General features: G+C 44.1%; 1 long non-coding RNA gene across 3 annotated transcripts; it reads left to right on the forward strand.

The window, feature by feature from the left end:
• Positions 1 to 15,190: 15,190 nt before the first annotated feature.
• Positions 15,191 to 18,796, forward strand: LOC127319724 (uncharacterized). Of its 3 annotated transcripts, none has more exons than XR_007862657.2 (5): positions 15,191 to 15,348; positions 15,471 to 16,301; positions 16,389 to 16,610; positions 16,739 to 16,772; positions 16,895 to 18,796. It is a non-coding gene; the product is annotated as an uncharacterized lncRNA (long non-coding RNA). The 3 variants fall into 3 exon arrangements; XR_011744977.1 differs by having other exon boundaries at positions 15,995 to 16,301; XR_007862656.2 differs by having other exon boundaries at positions 15,191 to 16,301.
• Positions 18,797 to 22,545: the final 3,749 nt, after the last annotated feature.

Raw genomic sequence — 22,545 nt, forward strand, 5'->3', positions numbered from 1 at the left:
CCCATTATATTGGGAAGACCTTTTCTTCGAACTGTTGGTGCTATCATTGATATGAAGGAAGGTAATATAAAATATCAATTTCCTCTCAAGAAAGGTATGGAACACTTCCCTAGAAAGAGAATGAAGTTACCTTTTGATTCTATTATTAGAACAAATTATGATGTTGACACTTCGTCTCTCGATAATACTTGATACATACTTTCTGCGCCTAGCTGAAAGGCGTTAAAGAAAAGCGCTTATGGGAGACAACCCATGTTTTTACCTACAGTACTTTGTTTTTATTTTGTGTCTTGGAAGTTGTTTACTACTGTAGCAACCTCTCCTTATCTTAGTTTAGTGTTTTGTTGTGCCAAGTAAAGCTGTTGATAGAAAAGTAAGTACTAGATTTGGATTACTGCGCAGTTCCAGATTTCTTTGCTATCACGAATCTGGGTCTACCTCCCTGTAGGTAGCTCAGAAAATTAAGCCAATTTACGTGCATGATCCTCAGATATGTACGCAACTTTCATTCAATTTGAGAATTTTCATTTGAGCAAGTCTGGTGGCCTAATAAAATTCGTCAATGCGAACTGTTCTGTTTTGACAGATTCTGCCTTTTATTTCGCATTGCCTCTTTTGCTATGTTGGATGAATTTCTTTGATCCATTAATGTCCAGTAGCTTTATGCAATGTCCAGAAGTGTTAAGAATAATTGTGTCACCTCTGAATATGTTAATTTTTATTGTCACTAACCCTTTAATGAGTTGTTCTAAGTTTGGTGTGGAGGAAGTTTTCAAGGATCAAGAGAGGAGTATGATGCAACATGATCAAGGAGAGTGAAAGCTCTAAGCTTGGGGATGCCCCGGTGGTTCACCCCTGCATATATCAAGAAGACTCAAGCGTCTAAGCTTGGGGATGCCCAAGGCATCCCCTTCTTCATCGACAACATTATCAGGTTCCTCCCCTGAAACTATATTTTTATTCCATCACATCTTATGTGCTTTTCTTGGAGCGTCGGTTTATTTTTGTTTTTTGTTTTGTTTGAATAAAATGGATCCTAGCATTCACTTTATGGGAGAGAGACACGATCCGCTGTAGCATATGGACAAGTATGTCCTTAGTTTCTACTCATAGTATTCATGGCGAAGTTTCTTCTTCGTTAAATTGTTATATGGTTGGAATTGGAAAATGATACATGTAGTAATTGCTATGAATGTCTTGGGTAATGTGATACTTGGCAATTGTTGTGCCCATGTTTAAGCTCTTGCATCATATACTTTGCACCTATCAATGAAGAAATACATAGAGCATGCTAAAATTTGGTTTGCATATTTGGTTTCTCTAAGGTCTAGATAATTTCTAGTATTGAGTTTGAACAACAAGGAAGACGGTGTAGAGTCTTATAATGTTTTCAATATGTCTTTTATGTGAGTTTTGCTGCACCGATTCATCCTTGTGTTTGTTTCAAATAAGCCTTGCTAGCCTAAACCTTGTATCGAGAGGGAATACTTCTCATGCATCCAAATACTTGAGCCAACCACTATGCCATTTGTGTCCACCATACCTACCTACTACATGGTATTTTCCGCCATTCCAAAGTAAATTGCTTGAGTGCTACCTTTAAAATTCCATCATTCACCTTTGCAATATATAGCTCATGGGACAAATAGCTTAAAAACTATTGTGGTATTGAATATGTAATTATGCACTTTATCTCTTATTAAGTTGCTTGTTGTGCGATAACCATGTTCACTGGGGACGCCATCAACTATTCTTTGTTGAATTTCACGTGAGTTGCTATGCATGTTCGTCTTGTCTGAAGTAAGAGAGATCTACCACCTTATGGTTAAGCATGCATATTGTTAGAGAAGAACATTGGGCCGCTAACTAAAGCCATGATCCATGGTGGAAGTTTCAGTTTTGGACAAATATCCTCAATCTCATATGAGAAAATTATTAATTGTTGTTACATGCTTATGCATAAAAGAGGAGTCCATTATCTGTTGTCTATGTTGTCCCGGTATGGATGTCTAAGTTGAGAATAATCAATAGCGAGAAATCCAATGCGAGCTTTCTCCTTAGACCTTTGTACGGGCGGCATAGAGGTACCCCTTTGTGACACTTGGTTAAAACATGTGCATTGTGATGATCCGGTAGTCCAAGCTAATTAGGACAAGGTGCGGGCACTATTAGTACACTATGCATGAGGCTTGCAACTTATAAGATATAATTTACATGATACATATGCTTTATTACTACCGTTGACAAAATTGTTTCATGTTTTCAAAATCAAAGCTCTAGCACAAATATAGCAATCGATGCTTTTCCTCTATGGAGGACCATTCTTTTACTTTCAATGTTGAGTCAGTTCACCTATTTCTCTCCACCTCAAGAAGCAAACACTTGTGTGAACTGTGCATTGATTCCTACATATTTGCTTATTGCACTTATTATATTACTCTATGTTGACAATTATCCATGAGATATACATGTTACAAGTTGAAAGCAACCGCTGAAACTTAATCTTCCTTTGTGTTGCTTCAATGCTTTTACTATGAATTATTGCTTTATGAGTTAACTCTTATGCAAGACTTATTGATGCTTATCTTGAAGTGCTATTCATGAAAAGTCTTTGCTATATGATTCACTTGTTTACTCATGTCATATACATTGTTTTGATCGCTGCATTCACTACATATGCTTTACAAATAGTATGATCAAGGTTATGATGGCATGTCACTCCAGAAATTATCTGTGTTATCGTTTTACCTGCTCGGGACGAGCAGAACTAAGCTTGGGGATGCTGATACGTCTCCGACGTATCGATAATTTCTTATGTTCCATGCCACATTATTGATGTTATCTACATGTTTTATGCACACTTTATGTCATATTCGTGCATTTTCTGGAACTAACCTATTAACAAGATGCCGAAGTGCCGATTCTTTGTTTTCTGCTGTTTTTGGTTTCAGAAATCCTAGTAACGAAATATTCTCGGAATTGGACGAAATCAACGCCCAGGGTCCTATTTTGCCACGAAGCTTCCAGAAGTCCGAAGAGGAGACGAAGTGGGGCCACAAGGTGGCCACACCCTAGGGCGGCGTGGCCCCCCCCCCCTTGGCCGCGCGGCCCTATGGTGTGGGGCCCTCGTGCCGCCTCCTGACCTGCCCTTCCGCCTACTTAAAGCCTCCGTCGCGAAACCCCCAGTACCGAGAGCCACGATACGGAAAACCTTCCAGAGACGCCGCCGCCGCCGATCCCATCTCGGGGGATCCAGGAGATCGCCTCCGGCACCCTGCCGGAGAGGGGAATCATCTCCTGGAGGACTCTACGCCGCCATGGTCGCCTCCGGAGTGATGTGTGAGTAGTCTACCCCTGGACTATGGGTCCATAGCAGTAGCTAGATGGTTGTCTTCTCCCCATTGTGCTATCATTGTCGGATCTTGTGAGCTGCCTAACATGATCAAGATCATCTATCTGTAATTCTATATGTTGCGTTTGTTGGGATCCGATGAATAGAGAATACTTGTTATGTTGATTATCAAAAGTTATATCTATGTGTTGTTTATGATCTTGCATGCTCTCCGTTACTAGTAGATGCTCTGGCCAAGTAGATGCTTGTAACTCCAAGAGGGACTATTTATGCTCGATAGTGGGTTCATGCCTGCATTGACACCTGGGACAGTGACAGAAAGTTCTAAGGTTGTGTTGTGCTGTTGCCACTAGGGATAAAACATTGATGCTATGTCTAAGGATGTAGTTGTTGATTACATTACGCACCATACTTAATGCAATTGTCTGTTGCTTTGCAACTTAATACTGGAGGGGGTTCGGATGATAACCTGAAGGTGGACTTTTTAGGCATAGATGCAGTTGGATGGCGGTCTATGTACTTTGTCGTAATGCCCAATTAAATCTCACTATACTCATCATGATATGTATGTGCATGGTCATGCCCTCTTTATTTGTCAATTGCCCAACTGTAATTTGTTCACCCAACATGCTGTTTATCTTATGGGAGAGACACCTCTAGTGAACTGTGGACCCCGGTCCAATTCTCTATACTGAAATACATTCTACTGCAATACTTGTTCTACTATTTTCTGCAAACAATCATCTTCCACACAATACGGTTAATCCTTTGTTACAGCAAGCCGGTGAGATTGACAACCTCACTGTTTCGTTGGGGCAAAGTACTTTGGTTGTGTTGTGCAGGTTCCACGTTGGCGCCGGAATCCCTGGTGTTGCGCCGCACTACATCCCGCCGCCATCAACCTTCAACGTGCTTCTTGGCTCCTCCTGGTTCGATAAACCTTGGTTTCTTTCTGAGGGAAAACTTGCTGCTGTGCGCATCATACCTTCCTCTTGGGGTTCCCAACGAACGTGTGAGTTACACGCCATCAAGGTGGGGCGGATTTGACGGCGCGTTCTGGGACGCGCTGGCGACGCGGCGACGCCACGACCGGCGGGAGCCCCAGCCGCGACAACGGTGCCGACTCTCAGCAGAGATCAGACGCCCAAACGGCCGGGAAATCCAGCGGCGGCGGTGGGGTGGGAGGCGCGGGAAGGAAGGAGCGACGAGAAAAGAGGCGCGAACCAACTGTTTATGCAAATAGTCGCCGACATGTGGGAGCCCGCCTCGCTTTTCGTTGTGTCCGGCGTCCCCGGTGCGTCCCCTGTGGGACGGGGACGGGCTCGGGGCGCCGCAAACACCGTATCGGGCCGCGCCGGACAAAAATGGACTTTGGGGGACGCGGCTGGAACGCTTTTTCTGTCCGGCGCGCCCCAAATCCCTTTGGGGGATGCTTTGGGGGACGCGACTGGAGATGCTCTTAGTATTTTAGAGGAGAGTTCAGTATTAGAACATTTAAGCGGGCGTAGTTGATCGATTGATATGCTGCTGACCATGAGTATGATCTCGGTTTGAGGCAAGTAGATGTTCCTTCTGATCTTTGCATGTTATGGAAGTAGTCCCTTTGCTACTTCTAGATTATATCTTGTTGATACTCCGTTGAGGTGCTAGTACTGCTTCTTACACCATATTCTGCTAATCTTGCTTGATCCTAATATTGTTGAACATCGATCGTTGGTCCTGTTTGATCATAATGTAGTTGGGGAGAGACGGGTAGTCATCTCCAGCTTTTCGAGTTGCATTATTTGCAGGAGCTCATGTGGAGCCTAGAGGTTATTGATCTCAAGATAGTGATTTGTATCACTTACGTGCGAATATCCTAATCTTGTTTATTGGTATCACGACGGTAAACGTATTGTACCGGTCACAGTTCAGGTATGGGACTGTCTGTGTTCTCCCGCTAGGGACGGCCTCTGTTCGGGAACGTGTCGGTGATGGATCCGTAGGAGCCACCGACATAAGTAGGTCAGAGTGTCCGGGTCTTAGCGGGTAAAAGGGCACTGCTTGGCTAGCATCGGTGGAGCTAGTCAAGACTGTCGATGTCGGAGTACCCCTCTGCAGAGCGTAAAAGTGTGAATATTCACCCCTGTGACTCCCAGGTTGGGAAGCTTGCTGTCATGTGTGATGCCAATATTTTCCTTGTCTATTTCTGTTAAGTTCTATTCCTTTGTTGTATCCATGATATCCGATTTCGACTGACATTTTGTTATTCTTCATTTGATTCCTCCTAATTCATTTGTTATCTATCCTTCCGTGGTATCTACTTGCTGAGTATGTCCTCATACTCACCCTTGCCACTTCCATTTATTTTGCAGAATTAGGTCTTGTTTGAAGATGATGGCGAAGCGTATGAATAGTACTACGGAAAGGGAAAATAAATATTGTATCGTGACTTGTGTAACAGAAAAGAAAATGAATAAAGGTGTTGTTTTAGCTTTGTAAATATGTTTTATTTTGAGCCTTACATGTTTATAATCGGAAGGTTATAAACATGTGGTGTTGTCATGACTACGCCCGGTTTTGGGGCGTGACAGGGACTGTTTTGGAGACATCACCGGACAAAAAGAAACCAAAATATGTACAAAAAAGAAACCATTCCCAGCTGTGTCCCTCAAACAGCGTCCGGATGCATGCATTTTAATAGAGGGGACCACCCCATGTGGGAAAAGTAGGTGAGAGAAAGTGTGGGAAAAGAGAATGGCATGTGGTGACTAAGGGGTTACATGCATGCATCCGGCGCTTTTTTTGGTGTCTGGCGTCCCTGGTAGAGATTCTATACACAGAGTCTCTACCGGGGTCGCCGACACAAAATGGAACGCTGTTTAGCTTTGGAGGACGCGACTGGGGAGCTTTTTTTTGTCCACGGACTCGACTGGAGATGCTCTAAAGGCCCCCTAAAGGGCTACGGGGGGAGCCGGCAAAAAGATGCTCCTAGCTCGCTGTCCCTCCCCCCAATTTGATTTTGACGCCGGCGTGCCAACTGCTTCGGGCGCCGTTAGCTACTCGTGGAGGAGTAGCGCGTGCTCTGGGAGGCACAATACACTGTCCCACCAAACATCCGCTGTCCGTTGGGGTGGGTGCTAAGCGTCAGTGGGCTGCCGATGCTGCCCATTCCGGTCAGGAACGCCCGACGGTAGGCCATTTACGACCACTAATGGTTGGCGCTCACACCGGAGGAGCACAACGAGCCGCAATGGGATCCAACAACAAACTCACGTGGACAACCTTCTTCCACGCCCAGCGCAACGATCGGATTTCCGCCTACGACGGTGATGGCCCGCTGCCAGAGAACAATAACTTGGTGGGGCACTGAAGGTGGTGGAGCGCGCCTGGGAGGACCCTCGCATCGGTCCTCTACCACATCGCGAACGGGAACAACCCAGCGTAGACGATGCCACCTCCGCCACCGTGCCCGTCCCCGCGCCATCAGGGATGAAGGTGGGACCGCGTTGTCCTCCTCCCTCCGCCCGGTACTCCTCCCCTTGTCCCCGCATCGTCGTGTCGATTAAGCAGGAGCCGGACGAGCGTCCCCGCAGGTGTGCGGGTGGCGGCATCGTCATCCGCGGCAACCACGAGTCTTCTCCTCGCCGCCTCCAGCAGCAATCGAGGTGCGAGACTCACCAGTGGACGTCGCCGCCGGAGTAAAAGTTGTCGGCGCTCCAGCTGAAGGTGGTAGAGGACCCAGAGGAGTACCCCGGCCAATGGATCGCCGAGCGAGCCTCGTTCCAGGTGACCGACGAGTACATCGAGCAATGCTCGGTTATTGAGCACCATCGCGAGGAGGCCGAGCGCACGTGCCACCTCGGCCTCTTCATCGACCTGGACGACACCGACAACGCCGATCCGTCGAACATGTGGCGTGGAGGACGCGGGGATGGCAGCCAGGGAGGCAGCTACTACGCGCCGCCGAAGCAGGAGCACAATGACGACAACGAGCAGGACTACGCGGCCATGATGTATGGGCGTCTCGTCCTTGTCCGTGGCCATTTTTAGTTTCTTTTTACTGCCGTTTGTATGAAATCGACTGAACTTTCAATAAAGTCATTTATTTTTCATCAATTTTGAATTTTGAATTTTCTTTATGGGGACGCGGCGGAAGTTAACTGGCCCTCATTTAGCCACTTTATCTGGTGGCCTCTATACATCCTAAAACTTGGCTGCACCGGCCACCGTATGGGGGACGAGTAGAGATGTCTAAGGGCATCTCCAGCGGGGAGACACATCCTGTCCTGGGCAGTTCAAAATGGTCCCCGCGGACTAGTGGAATGGTTGCGCACGCTCCAGCGGCGTGATCCAAACGGACCGACTTGAGAGGACCAACCCATCTGTTCACCAAATTTGGGTCATTGATGTGTTGGGCCGGACAACGCATACGTTCTCCTGCATCCTCCCGGACACTCCCACCAGTGGCTAGCGCGTTCACCGCTTGGCCACTGATGCATGTAAAATGCATACATGAACTTTGCCCTTTATCATATTGAATTTCCATATATTTGTAACATATATGATGGTAATACCATGTTTTACATTTATTTATGAGGATTTGCCAACGATCTCCTTTATTTGGTTTATAACCCCGCAGAACAGGAAAACCCAGTTTCCCGTATTTTCACTTTCAGAGACCTATATGGAGTCAAATTGACCTTGGATTTTTGGAGCATCATTTTTTCAACGGGAGGAACAGCATGGGCCCTGGAAGCACACCTGGAGTGGCTCGAGGGCTAAAAGAGCACAAGTGGCGCTGCCAAGAAGTCTGGCCACACCACCCATACTCGTTCAGCCGTCGATCGCCCGTTTGCCCTAATTCTTTCGTGGACCGACATATTTTGCTCTAAAACCACTATATATATGGCCCCAAAGAGTTCTCGGGAGAAGAGCGCCGCAGAAAGACAAAAACACCAAAATGGAGGCTGCTGCAGAGAAGATTGGAGGGGGAAACTCTGCCGGTATCACCGCCGGAGGGATCTCCACCTTCCCCAACATCTTCATCATCATCACCATGACCAAGAGGGAGTAGTCCACCTATGGACTACGGGTTTGTGGTAGTAGCTTGATCTATTTCTCTCATGTTCTTCATAGTACTTAGTGCCATATGAGCTGCCTATCATGATTATGGACATATTTGTACCTATTTGGTGGATCCTTGTTCTATGTGATATTGTTTTATGAGATCTGATCTTATTATATTGTGAGATGCATTGATAGATGCATATTATGTATCATGTTCTTAAGTTTATGTTCTGATCCAACATCTATGCAAGAGCGTGTGTGGGGTGATGTGTGTGTTAGATGGAGTAGCATGGATTTAGTGATTGGATATTGACGATATGTTCATGATCTATTATGGCTTTGCCTTTCTTTTGCTACCTCACTAGGGATAAAGTGAATGCATGTGCTATGTTCATCATGTGACAACAATGTTGATCTTGTTTGTTCAAGGTAGCATATTTGATATTCAAACTTCATGTCAAAGTACTTATTGCAATGCTCTGTTAATTCTTAATACAAGATTGATGAATTTTCTTTCTTGTGAAGTATAAAAGAGGTGTGTTGCATCATCACTATGTTAGAACGTGATGCCCATATTAATTCTGATCTTACATATAATATTATTTGTACATTCATATCTTATTGATGAATTGCCTTTTGTCCACCACAACTTTACGAGAGAATAGTCAAGTGAACCCATGAACCCCGGTGCACTTTTTTATCATAACTCATAAGAAACACCTTTATATTGATTTTACATTGTTTTCTGTTTGCTGCACTATTTTAATCCTAAAATACAAAAAAAAATTACTCTTATTTTTTGCATACTGATATGTCTCAAACGTATCTATAATTTTTGATGCTTCATGCTTGTTTTACATTAATTCATATATGTTTTGCTTACACATCGTTGCACTTTTACATGATTTCTGGCACTAACCTATTAACAAGATGCCACAATGCCAGTTCCTTGTTTTCTCCTGTTTTTGTATTTCAGAAAAGTTGTACAGGAAATATTCTCGGAATTGGACGAAACAAAAGCCGGAGTGTCAATATTTTACCGAAACGAAGACAAAGTCCAGAGGGGGGTCAAAGAGGCGCCACAGGGCGGCCACACCTTCCCTTGGCGCAGCCAGGCCTGGGTCCGCGCCAAGGCATGGTGTGCCCCCTGACGAGGGATCACCTCGCCAATGCCTACGTATTGTAGACTTGGGTTTCGGGAGAGAGCGACGATGGAGATTCCGGGAGCGAGATTAGGCACACGACGTACCCAGCTTCGGGTCCCCTCGGTGGAGGATCCCTACGTGCTGCTAGCAATCCACTATATGATCATATATATGTTTACAGGGTGCCGCCATAAGCGGAGCTGTGTTGTCTATCTCTTGTCCTCTCTATCGGGTGCCCTGGCTGGCTTTATATATGCAACCAGCTTAGGGTTTTACAAGAGTCCTAGTCGACTACTTCTTCGGGTTGCCTTGTTGGGCCTTCTCCATATTGGGCCGAGCCGAGCCAGGTATACTAATAATGGGTACTCGAAGGGTATACCCATGTCAGTAGCCCCCGAGTGTCTAGGGAAGTCGAAGACTTGCGTAGAGACTCCAAGCATAATCATCTCCAAAGGCGAGCTCCCTGTCGTAGATCATGTGTAGCATAGATGATGTCGACGATTCTTGAAATTATTTTTCTATCGGGTGCGTGGCAGCGCTCCCGATGGAAGTAGCCCCCAAGTCTATGGGTAAGTGCTTCCACTTAGGCATAGACTCAAGTTGTGCTACTCGATGAAGAACTTAACTATATTTCTGGAGGACTTGATGAAATCCATGTGCTCCCGATGGGAGTAGGCTCCGCTCGAGTCGTAGAATCAAGTTGAGTCTACAAACCTTGATTGTCATAGATGCTGTCGAAGTTATTTTTTTATCGGGTGCGCGGCCAGCGCTCCCGATGGGAGTAGCCCCGAGGCTACAACCAAGTATTTGCACTTGGGTGTAGGCTCAACTTGCTTTTAATCGACACCACAATTTTTTCTCTTTCTTGTATCTTATCGGGAGGGTGAACAATACTCTCGATAAGAGTAGCCCCCGAGCCTATGGGCAGGTGCTTGCACCTGGACATAGACTCAAGTTGTACTATTCGATAAAGAACTTGACTATATTTCTGGACGCAGCCCCTCGTTTTATTGACTCCAGGCCGTTGGTATCTATGTTGTTCAGGGATAATGGTAAATGGGGCTGGTTCATCTGACGGATCAGGTACCAGTTAACTGCTCTTGTGGCAATCCCGCAAGAAACTACTTCAAGATCACGTCCCTGGACATGATCTCGGGATACTGGTGTTAACTCGACATGTGCCGCTTAAGGTCTTACCATCTGTCGAGTCCCAGTCATGTTTTATCGGGTACCTAACGCGTCTGTTAGGATTTTTCTTCGTATTTGTTGATACGGAAAAAAGTAGCAAACTGACATCAGAGACGGTGCCACGCCGCTCAGGACGGACCCGGGGTCTTACCTTCGCAGAGTTTTGCGGCATTCAGAGATTATTCGCAACTTTGGCGCTCTGAGAATATTTTGTCAAGTGCCTTGTTCGGCTGATGCAATGACCCATTTTGCGGGTTCTTCTATTTTTCTCTCGGGCTTGATGAGACAGCCGAATATATTGGTTATTCTATATTGTCGGGTATATCACCGATGCTCTTGCTCGGAACAATATGACGAGTCAATGGACCCTAAGATTTGTCCACCTTTTTTTTTGGGTTCCTCCATGATGAAAATTTCGTCGAGTTCCTCCTTGAAGAAAATTTCTTTGGGTCCTCCTTGAGGACAATTCTTCGGGTCCTCCTTGAGGATAATTCTTCGGGTCATCCCTGAGGACAATTCTTCGCGTCCTCCTTGAGGATAATTCTTCGGGTCCTTCCTGAGGATAATTTTTCGGGTCCTCCTTGAGGATAATTTTTCGGGTTCCTCCTTCAGGAAAATTTCGTCGGGTCCTGTTCTTTCTTGAAGACAATTTCGTCGAGTTCTCCCTGTAGACAATTTCGTCGGGTTCTCTCTTATATATTTTGAAATTTGCTTTCTCCTGCACAAATAAACAAACTTTTTCTATCTTTTGCTTGACTCTCTTTTTCGCATGCGGTGTCAGATGCTCGGATTCGATGATATGTAAAGTAAATTTATGCCGCACAGCCCCCGAGTGTCGTGTGCGGCAAAAGTAAATGATAATCAACTTTATCTAAATTAAAAGGAAACACTTAGCTTATTAGATACGACAGAGTCGATGCGCGATGAAGTCTTCGAGTGCGGAGAAGAAGTCGAGCCGAAGTAGAAACCACCAAATAGCGAAAGTGGATGCCACTAAATTATTGATGAAGAGATAGCCGAGCCCCCGAGCACTGCTGGGGTGATGTCATGATTGTTGCTTAGACGCCGTGTCACCGTTGTTACTCGGGGCGAAGTCGTTGTCGAGCCCCCGAGTATTATCCGTGTCGCCGAAAGAAGGCCATTAAGGATGAAATACTGAAGATGAAGTTCGAGATGAAGTACTTGAGATGAGTCCATATTAAAGATTACACCATCATATATTGAAGATGAATCCGCCGATATCATAGAGGATGAATCCATTGAGCTGCCATAGAAGATGAATCCATTGACCCGGAAACACATCGGGTAATATTGTATAAGTGAACCAATAATAACCCAAAGAAAATCAATCCAGTAATCCAGAGAGAATAAATCCACTAACTCGAAGAAAATAATTCCACTGAGCCGAAGAAAATAATTTCACTGAGCCGGAGAAGAAATATCCAGAGCCGAAGAAAAGAAATTCACCAAGTAACCAAGTATATTTGTGGTAACGAAGTAATGGCGCAGCCCCCAGTGTTTGGATGAATTTGTTGTAATAATGCAATGGCGCAGCCCCCGAGTATTCCGGTGTGGCGAAAGTAAATAATAATTGACTCTTGGAAGAGGAAACACTTAGCTTTTTATTGGATGTGGTGGAGTCGTCATGGAAGTAGGTCGTCCGGCAGACGGAATCAACGAAGTGGACACAACCGATGCAGTGGAGCCGTGCGGCGTTTATCCGAAAACATTCGACACGGTGGAAGTAGTCGGCATGGAGGAGAGAATCGTCGAGTTCACGGCGGGCGAGCCCCCGAGTGTAGCGAATATGCTTGGCGAAGCAGTCAAAGTTTGTTCCAATCTGCAGTTATATTACGGCGCAAAAACTACACGCAAATAGCGGCTCAAGCCGAAAAATATTTGGCCAAATATATTTTGCAAGTAGTAGTTAATTAGAAATATAGCACCTGATATTTTTGTATTGGATGGTCGGATCCATGTAGTAGTAGTCGATGAAGTCATGGGTTGGTGACGGGTGAACTCCCGAATATATCGAGTCCGCGATGCGACAAGCGAGACCCCGAGTGTGGCGACTGTGCACGGCGAAGTAGTCGAAGCTTATTCCGATCTGCAGTTATATTACGGCGGAAAAAACTGTGCACAAATAATACGAGCTAAAAAATATTTGCCGAAATAAATTTTACGTGATTGGAAATATAGCACCTGGTCCATATATCGGATGAGCGACGCAGATACGCGGGTCCTTCAACGTAGTGGATGCGCGGCCATTGAATCTGTTTTTTTTTTTAATCCGTGAAAGTTTTGCTTTCCAATACTTTTCCGAATCCTCTTTGGTCGGCGAATTTTATGGCCAAGCCGATTCTCCTCACGGTTTGGACATGCTTCCTCTCCTTTTATTTGTAACTTGATCTTGACGTGAGGTAACAATGATGGCCTCTCCCTTTTTTTAAGTCCTTCGCGTATGCTCCATGATGTTAGTTGATCTGAAGTGTTCCCTCCACGTAATATCTTAAACCTCTGATGGGAGACATGGTCACGTGGAGCGAACAAGAATCCATTGACATAGTACTTGAAGCCTGTCTCTTTTCCTCAGAAATTGCTTTTTTTTTACCCAACATGCACGGAACCAGCAACTCTCGGCTAATTCGCTTTGCTTTGCTTTCCTTTCTTAGTACGATTCACGTGATTGATTTCCTGGCGCGGAACACCAATGCCTCTACCAACGGAATTTGATCCTTAATTGCCGGTTGGTCCTCCTGATACATGCATGCAAGCTTGATGATCGCCTGCGAATAGTGCGCCTGCCATCGTGCGTGCCTTTTCTTGAACAGAGGCTTCCTGGACATCCGCGAATACGACTGTCCGCGGTTCTGGCTTGAAGTTTATCCGCCGATTGTTGCACTGCTTGCATTCGTAGATGTGATCCGACTCGCAAGATTGGACCTTGGATCTCCTGATCTTCGATTCTCGTTGATGATGTTGACGATGAACTCGACGGATCCCGCCCGGATGACAAAATCCAGTCGTCGCGATTCCCACAGACGGCGCCAATTCACGAGGGATCACCTCGCCAATGCCTACGTATTGTAGACTTGGGTTTCAGGAGAGAGCGACGATGGAGATTCCGGGAGCGAGATTAGGCACACGACGTACCCAGCTTCGGGTCCCCTCGGTGGAGGATCCCTACGTGCTGCTAGCAATCCACTATATGATCATATATATGTTTACAGGGTGCCGCCATAAGCGGAGCTGTGTTGTCTATCTCTTGTCCTCTCTATCGGGTGCCCTGGCTGGCTTTATATATGCAACCAGCCTAGGGTTTTACAAGAGTCCTAGTCGACTACTTCTTCGGGTTGCCTTGTTGGGCCTTCTCCATATTGGGCCGAGCCGAGCTAGGTATACTAATAATGGGTACCCGAAGGGTATACCCATGTCACCCCCAGTCACCCCACCAACCTAAATCCTCTGCCTATTTATACATCTTCTCGGGAAAACCCTCGATACCCGAGCCTTCATCCATGAAAAGTTCTATCGCGACCGCCATCGCAGAACCCATCTCGGGGGGTTCTGAAGCTCTTCCCGGCACCCTGCCGGAAGGAGAAATCATCGCCGGAGGCATCTACATCGCCATGCCAGCCCCCGAAGTGATGCGTGAGTAGTTCATCCCCGGACTATGGGTCCATATCAGTAGCTAGATGGTTGTCTTCTCCAATTTGTGCTTCATGTATAGATCTTGTGAGCTGCCCTACATGATCAAGATCATCCTTATGTAATCCTACATATTGTGTTTGCGGGGATCCGATGAATATTGTATACTATGTTGAGGTCGATTATATATTCATGATATATGTTATATGTGATCTTTCATGCTCTCCGTTGCTAGTGGATATTCTGGCCAAGTAGATGCTTGTGACTCCAAGAGGGGGTATTTATGCTCGATAGTAGGTTCATGCCTCTAGTTTTATTGGAGAGTGACAATAACTTCTACGATTGTAGATGTGTTGTTGCTACTAGGGAGAAAACAACAATGTTTTGTCCAAGGGTAATTCTACTGTTTACTTTACACACATTGCTTAATACGATAATATGTTGCTTGCAACTTAATACTAAAAGGGGTTCGGACGATAACCGGAATGTGGATTATTAGTCATAGACGCAGTTGGATTACGGTCTATGTATTAGTTAACAGTATAATGGAACCACCAGGAGCTCTTCACAGCGTTCGGACATTCTGGACCGTCGGATCGGACAATCTAAGGGTCCATAGAAGTTTGGCGTTACCGAATCGTTACGTGTTCAGTTCCCGTAATAGAGGCTTTACCTTTCTAAAGGCCCATTTTACTTCTAGGGCTGCTGCTCCCAAAATTGGCTTGGGCCTTAGCACGTTGATTGGGCCCCGAAATTAGTTAACAGGCCAACTTCTTTTGGGCTTTGAGCAATTACCGATCACTTTCCATCTTCGTACTCCTTCCAGGTCGTGCGCCGCCGAGGCTCCTCCGTGCTTCTCGTCCGTTTGCGCCGCCGTTCGTCATCCGCCTGAGCCGCCGACGAGTAAGGCACGGACGAACCAAAAAAAACTACGATGCGACTCCCACTCCCGAAGACGCGGCGATGGTAGGGTACGAACTCCTGCAAGTCCGTTTCATGCCTGCCCACCTCCTCTCCTTGATTCCTCATATATGATGCGCATCCGTCATTTTTCATGGTATTGTACGGCCTTCTCGTCGATCTCCAAGATTCGAGCAGCCAGAAAATATCGAGAAGGAGGATCGGAGCCACGGAGAGCGGTCTCTTGGGATCGAGGAGCTCCACAAGATCCACCTTCAAGTGCAAGTCCAATCGGTCCCAATCCCTCTCTTCCTCTTCTCTCTTTCCCGGCCTCAAGCAATTACCGACCGTTTCTCAATGCTCTTGGCTCATCTCGTAGTACTGTAGAACCATGAATGTTGTTTTTGATATGCTGCAACCATTGGCATCTCAAAGTCTCTGGGAGCCATGGTGCACTTCAAACAACTAGCTTTGTTTTGACCAATTTCCTAGGCAATGCCTCACTGACACGCCTATCAGTCACCATACCTTGAGGTTTCAGGAAGATTTTGGTGGTTGTCGATTAGCAAAGCTCTGTTGCAACTAGAACGTTGTTTCTCTGGTGTGAGCTGCGAATTAGATTAGTCAAGAGAGTGATAGCCTTAATCATGATTTTCTAGCCACCAAATTGCTCCCATAGTTATTTTCTCATTGACTCCATCAATTTACGCAGATCTCTATCAAATGTTGACAGCTTGAACTCTGAAGTTGGGTAAGTTTGTGGTGCTTCATTTCTCCTTTAGTATTTACCGTGATTTACTTCTCCCTGCTACTGTGCAAGGGAAATGATAACAGATTCTCGGAAGTAAATGGTAAAGAAGGTTTGATCTTGGTATTGTTTGCAAGGACTGAACCCTTAAGTAGCAAGTCGTTCCTGGAAGAAATACATGGAGCATACCATTCATACTTGTTCATGATTTCCTCAAGCACAATTAGCTTCAAGGCTTCGACAAGCCATTACCTCTAAGTCATGAAAGAAGGTAGTACTCACATTCTTCCTCCTATTTTGAATAAAATTTATATGTGACATTTCATGCTCTTGCAAAATCAAGTTTATTTTTCAACAGGTTATGGACTGATGACTAAGCGGTTCGAGCTGAAGGATCTTATGTACTGAAGGAGCTGAAGAAAATGAATATCATGTTCTGGGAGTTCAAGCGAGTCTCCAACTGTAGAGAAGCAAACTAAATATGCCACACATATTTGTGCAAGAGAGGCACTTAGCTTAGACGTCTCTTCTAGCCTTGATGCTATTCCTGGTTTTCTGAGAGGAGTTGTTCAATCAGAATGTATGCTGATTGCAGCTTAATAAAGTTTGTCGATTAATGTAAAAAAATTGTACTTAACACATATATTTGATGCACTTTACCTGGTTAATTTGGTAACATGATGCATAGAAGCTGATTTAAATTTGCAGGTTTCAATACTGGACCAGAGTCAACAAACGACAGGTTTGTGTTATTATGGATACTTAGCCTTTTTAAGTCTTTTATTTTGTAAGAATACTAGGTAGATAAAATAATTATTGCCCCAAATATGATTTATGATTGTCGTTGCGTTTCTTTCATACTAGGTTCATGGGAATGAATCAAATAATTTTTCAGAAGTGTGTGGTATTGTGCGAGTTTCCTTTTCTGGCGTGTATGCGCTTTCCAGGTTGTTGACAGTCAAAAGGTATTTATTCCAGTCCATTGCCTACTCTTTTCTACATCCAGGTTCGTGCTTATTGCACTTTTGTTATGCTGGAGCTCAATTCTTATTTTTTCTGCTGATGTTGGTGTAAATTATATATGCAGATGCTAAGCCAGCTTTGATTTAGTGAGATTAAATAGTTCAAGCAACCTTGTCTCTAACTGCTTTGGGAACCTTTTCTCTTAATTAAAAAACAGTAAAATTTAACTGCCTAGGAGACACTAGAACGTCCGATCTATCTATTAAATGCTCATGATATCTTGCCATCCCCAGGGCTCTTCTCCACCCGCCACCCATCATGACCAGTGAAAACATTGATGGGTGGTTGCAGTTTTTCTCTTTGTGCTGTAACATGGAATAACCAAAGAGAAGCTGTAGGAAAATTTTCTTGGAATCAAGTAAGTTGAGATTAACAGCATGCCGTTGATCTTGGAAAATTGGGCCTGCCTTCTACAAGATGCAAGGCTCTAAACTCCACAAGGTTTCTTAACATATGTACTCCTCCGTTCTATGAAACTTGTCTGAACTTATCAAAATCTGGATGTATTTAGACACTATTTAGCATCTGATACGTTCAAATTTTAGCAAAGTTCAGACAAGTTTCATGAGATGTAGGGAGTACAAATGTGGAGCGATGAATCTCTATCAGAGGCACGTGGCATTTATTGCCAGGGTTTTCCTGCATATCTGAATATATATTGCTTTGATATGTTATCTGGGTCTCCTCATGTATGTCAAATGAAGTCAATTTCATGTGTCGTTCATATGAAATCCATGAAAGGTGGCCAGGAGCTGACCGGGAATAAAGGGTATTCTGGAGCTTGTGATACAATTATGTGTAGCGCCGCGCATCAGTGTTCTGCATAATGCAACCCCTTTTATGTCACTCTTTCTCTAATTTTCCATGCAAATCAAAGATTAAAAATCTGTTTCTATGATCATTGCTACTTGGTATCAATGCCAAGTAGCAATGAGGTCTGCTGTATATCAATGCTGGATTAAATTTGGAAAAAAACAAGTATAGTGTAATTTACTTATTGCTTACATGTATGTGCTCAAATTTTTCCGATGATTGTTACGATTCTTACTTATCTCTCAGATATGTGCTTGGCTCTAGACTCAATAGTTCCAGTGTTACTACTTCATTTTGACATTCAGTTTTAGCAATTAAAATAATTCCCATTTTAGTGCTCTTCAAATATTTAGTTAGATCTGATCAACTTGTTCATATATCTCATGGTACAACTATTACTACTTTGTGCATTGTTCCTATCATGAATCATGATGCCATCAACATATCTTCACAATTATATTCTATTTTTTTCCCTAAATTTACGTATATTGTTCCTGACTGTTGCATTAAAACTACTCAGGGACATGGGATAAGCCCAGAGGACTTAAATGGCCTATGCAAGTTTATTGATGCCTCCAGAAATTGAGGAGATAACTCTTTCCTTCAGTACGGAATATCATATGCTTCAGCAGGATAGGGTACTTAGATGAGTTGGTTTTAAAATCCGTTGATTAAGTACTTTGGTCTGTAGATACTAGATAGTCAATTCTTGTAATGCAAGAGTTGAATTTCTTGAAAATGTGACGTTCTTATTAGAGTTGAATTATATAGAAGAGTAGAAAACGCTAGCTTTTAAAGGATAGAACGGTGTAACTCATAGCTATATCCATTTTTATCAACTTTCTCATGAATGTGATCTTAGAATAAGGAAAAGAGAACCCGGTTATGTGAGTGTATTATTTTTTCTTGAAGTATGTACTATCACCTACATCAAGGCATTGTAACTATAAATATTCTTTTTTTTAAAGAAAATTTTGTATTGTCTAAATTTCCTACACATCTCTATTAACCATTCCTCACAATGGACGGGCGCGGCAACGCGCGCTTTTTATGGTCTAGTTATATTGTAATGCCCAATTAAATCTCATAGTAATCATCTTGTCATCTATGGTCGATATTCTATCAATTGCCCAGCAGTAATTTGTTCACCCAACATGCTATTTATCTTTATGGATAGACACCTCTAGTGAGCTATGGACCCCGGTCCGTTTCCTTTACACTGAAACAATCATCATGTTCTGTTTACTTACCGCAATTTCTGTTCTCTTTAATTGTCTAATCCTTTCCACTCGATACGTCTAATCCTTTGTGTTCATCAAACCGGTTGTCAACACCCGGGTTTTTAAGTCCAGATGCCTATTATGTCATACATCGCAATCCCAGGAATATTGTTGTTGTGAGACATAATAGTTGAATATCATAGAGTCATCATTTATTACAACACATAATCGTCTTACAAAGGTAGATCACATGATCCAATATTACAATAGTAGTTGATCTATTGATCAACGAACATCACAAATAGCGGAAGCGAAGTAGTAGTGGCTATCTAATCCACAGGCCAACGCTTGACGTCAGGAGTAGTCCTAGTTGTCGTAGACGTCCTGCTGTCCATCTTCCTCGTACTGTTGTTCACCTTCATAGTCTGGCCATTTTAATAGCCAGGACAAAGCCATGAGTACTTTTAAAGTACTCGCAAACTAATACTAAGGTAAGTACTTATCAATTTTAGTAAGGGGGTACTAAGCTCTAAGTTTATTTGCATAAAGCCAATTTTAGTTCACAAAACTTTAGTAAAAGCCTCTTCATTTGCTAACTAACTCAGGTGGGAACATTAGTGTCATTTCCACAACTCTGTTGTGATTCAATTCAAAATTCACCATTCACCTTTCAAAATCAAGTCACAAGTCATATGTCACATTTTTGAAAATGGTCTGATGACGGAACAGTATGGCCTTTCCAACCGTCCATAACCGTGGACACGGCTATTCGAATAGTTCTACACTCTGCAGAGGTCGTACACTTGTGCCACAACATTTGCAATAATCCGTCAGGGCTAACTGACCCTGATTTATCATACTCCGTGTGCGGACTACCAACCATAACCTTTCACTTACATGCTCTAGTATAGGCACCTCTCCCCATGAGCTTGGCCTCCCAGTGAAGACTGACTGTCAGCCTGGGAACTGCACAGGGCTTGGGCCGGACATTCACCTCATTTCACGTCATATCGCATCATTTCGTTTGTTGTAGAGGCAGCTTTCGGCATAACCCCGATGACGCTTATTCAGAGGGAACCCATACTAAAGCACATAAATTTCTAGTTAAGCCCTTACCCATGTTGGGTATTGTGGGGGTACTTTCAAATTGGAATGGTATCGCATCCGAACCCAACCATCAGTTTTCGTAAAATTTACCAAGTCATTCACAAGTCATATTCACCTTCAAAATCTTTCAATAGAATGAATCATCATTCCAAGGTTTTCAAAGTCATTTCATTTCACATGTTCCCATCTAGAGTAGTCAATTTTATTTATTTAGCAATAGCCACTAGTCATGAGGGGTGCTAACTAGCTTGTCTTTCTCTAGGCTAACTTTGATGCTCTTGTTCTACTCTATATCTAAACCAAGTGAATCATGAATCAAAAAGTAAACTTTGATAAGCAAAATTTAGTAAAGCTTGTAAAGTAAAAACTTGGGATAGGAGCATTAAGCATAAAGTAAAAGTAATGGTGCCTTGCTCTTGTAGAGCTTTGCATTATTCTAGTTGCATTGGTAATAGCTTGCCTTGATTGGTGAGGTGATCAAAGTTTTCTTGCTCTTCCTCTTGGTAGAAGACCTCTTCCTCTTGATAGTCTCCGGTACTAGCGTCTATAGACGAATACGAGGATACAATCACCAAACAACACTTAAGTAGTCTTAATTAGCCTTATTGGCTCACAAAAATAATCTAACATCACTACTTAACATTTATTCACAAATTATGCCAGGGTTTCCTTATTTAATATTAGGAAAATAATTTCCTCTCATTGAAATTGGAATTAGGGTTTCTATTTAGTTCTTTGGAGAAATAATTTCCTCTCATTGAATCTTCTTACGATTTAATCTTCTCAAATAACCAGGGATGATCACATGTTTACCAAGGTCAACACTTCACACTTATTATTTGAGAAAAGTGATTTAAATGAGATTCATCATCTCATGTGATTTAAATAACCATTGCAATTTAAAAACTATATTGATTTAAATTCCACAAGTGAGCAAGTATGAGCCTAAGCAGTAGAGGTCATCACATTACTTCATATCACTTGAGAACATGATTTAAATGAGGTGCTACACCTCATAGATTTAAATTCCTAAAAATTTAATATAGTTTAAATGGACTAGTACTGACTACATAGCCAATATTTTTCTTCTAGCCCATGATCATGTACAGAACCTATATCATATTTTTACATAGTAAATTAGAGTTGGTGAAATGTGAATTATAGCAATTAGATTCACTTCAAAATTCAAATTGGTTGATTTTTAAGATTTATTTGAATACTGAAAAGTCTCTGTTTTGTTATTTTTGCTATTCAAAATCTACACAAGTTATGGGGTTTAATCCAGTGGGGTTAGCTAGATCAATTCATAGGCTTTCTGGAACATTTTGATTTTCTAGATTCAGACTTGTAGATTTGAAACTATTCAATTTTTAGCACAGACCAGTATTAAAATTTGCTGAATCAAATTAATTTGAAATAAGGCTAAATGGGCTTAGGCGGGAAAACAGATGGGCCGAAAGATTTAAATGCAGAAAGGGCCAGCCCAGTAACGCTTCACACGTCGCGGGCCAACTGACATGGGGTCCCACTAGTCAGCGAGAGTAACTCGCCGAATCGGTATGCTCTAACCTGTACCGTTGGATTAGAGGCAGATCCGATGGCTGTGAGTCGTCGTCGTCGACGGGGAGAAGACCTCGCTGCAGCGGCGGAGGTAGGGGATCGGTGGCATGCTGGAGCTCCGGCGAGGGGCGGCGCAGGTGCTAGACGAGGTTGTCGAGGATGGGGAGTCGCCTGGTACCAGTTGCAGCTCCAATGGTGGTCGAATTCGTCGTGTTGATCTGCGGCGGACTCCGGCGATCGACGGAGCGATTGGGGCTGTCTGTGGCTTAATCGAAGGGGGGCTGGTGTTGAGGAGATCAAGGAGAGGGAGTGGAGCAAGTTTGGTGTGGAAGGAGAAGGCTGAGGGGGCCTCTTTTTATAGTGCGAGGGGGTGGCCGTGGCGGAGCGGCTGGTCGTCAATGGCGCCGGCGATTCAGGACGCGAAGGGGCAAGGTATGGGGCGCATCGTGTAGGCGACGGCTAGGAGGTGCTAGAGCGCTTGATGGCTTTGCTAGGGGAGGACAGGAGCGTGCGGCGTCATCGCCGTCCTCGCGGTACCGGCGCGGCAGGGGTTTGATGATGGCGTCGTCTACGGCGCCGGTGATGGCCAATGGTGGTGTCCGGCGGTGTACTGGTGAGGTGTGGAGGAGGCATGTGCAAGGAGAGATGGGGAGGAGCTCGACAGCGACTAGACGACGCGATGTACTGGCGCGTCCAGGGTGGTATCCATGCGCGCTCTGGCGCGCCATGACCGGCATGGGCGCGTCTGGGCGTGCTGTGTTCTGGCCAATGCCGGGCTTTGGCGAACTCGAG

The sequence above is a fragment of the Lolium perenne genome, chromosome 5 (genome assembly GCF_019359855.2).
Source record: "Lolium perenne isolate Kyuss_39 chromosome 5, Kyuss_2.0, whole genome shotgun sequence".
Lineage (NCBI taxonomy): Eukaryota > Viridiplantae > Streptophyta > Magnoliopsida > Poales > Poaceae > Lolium > Lolium perenne.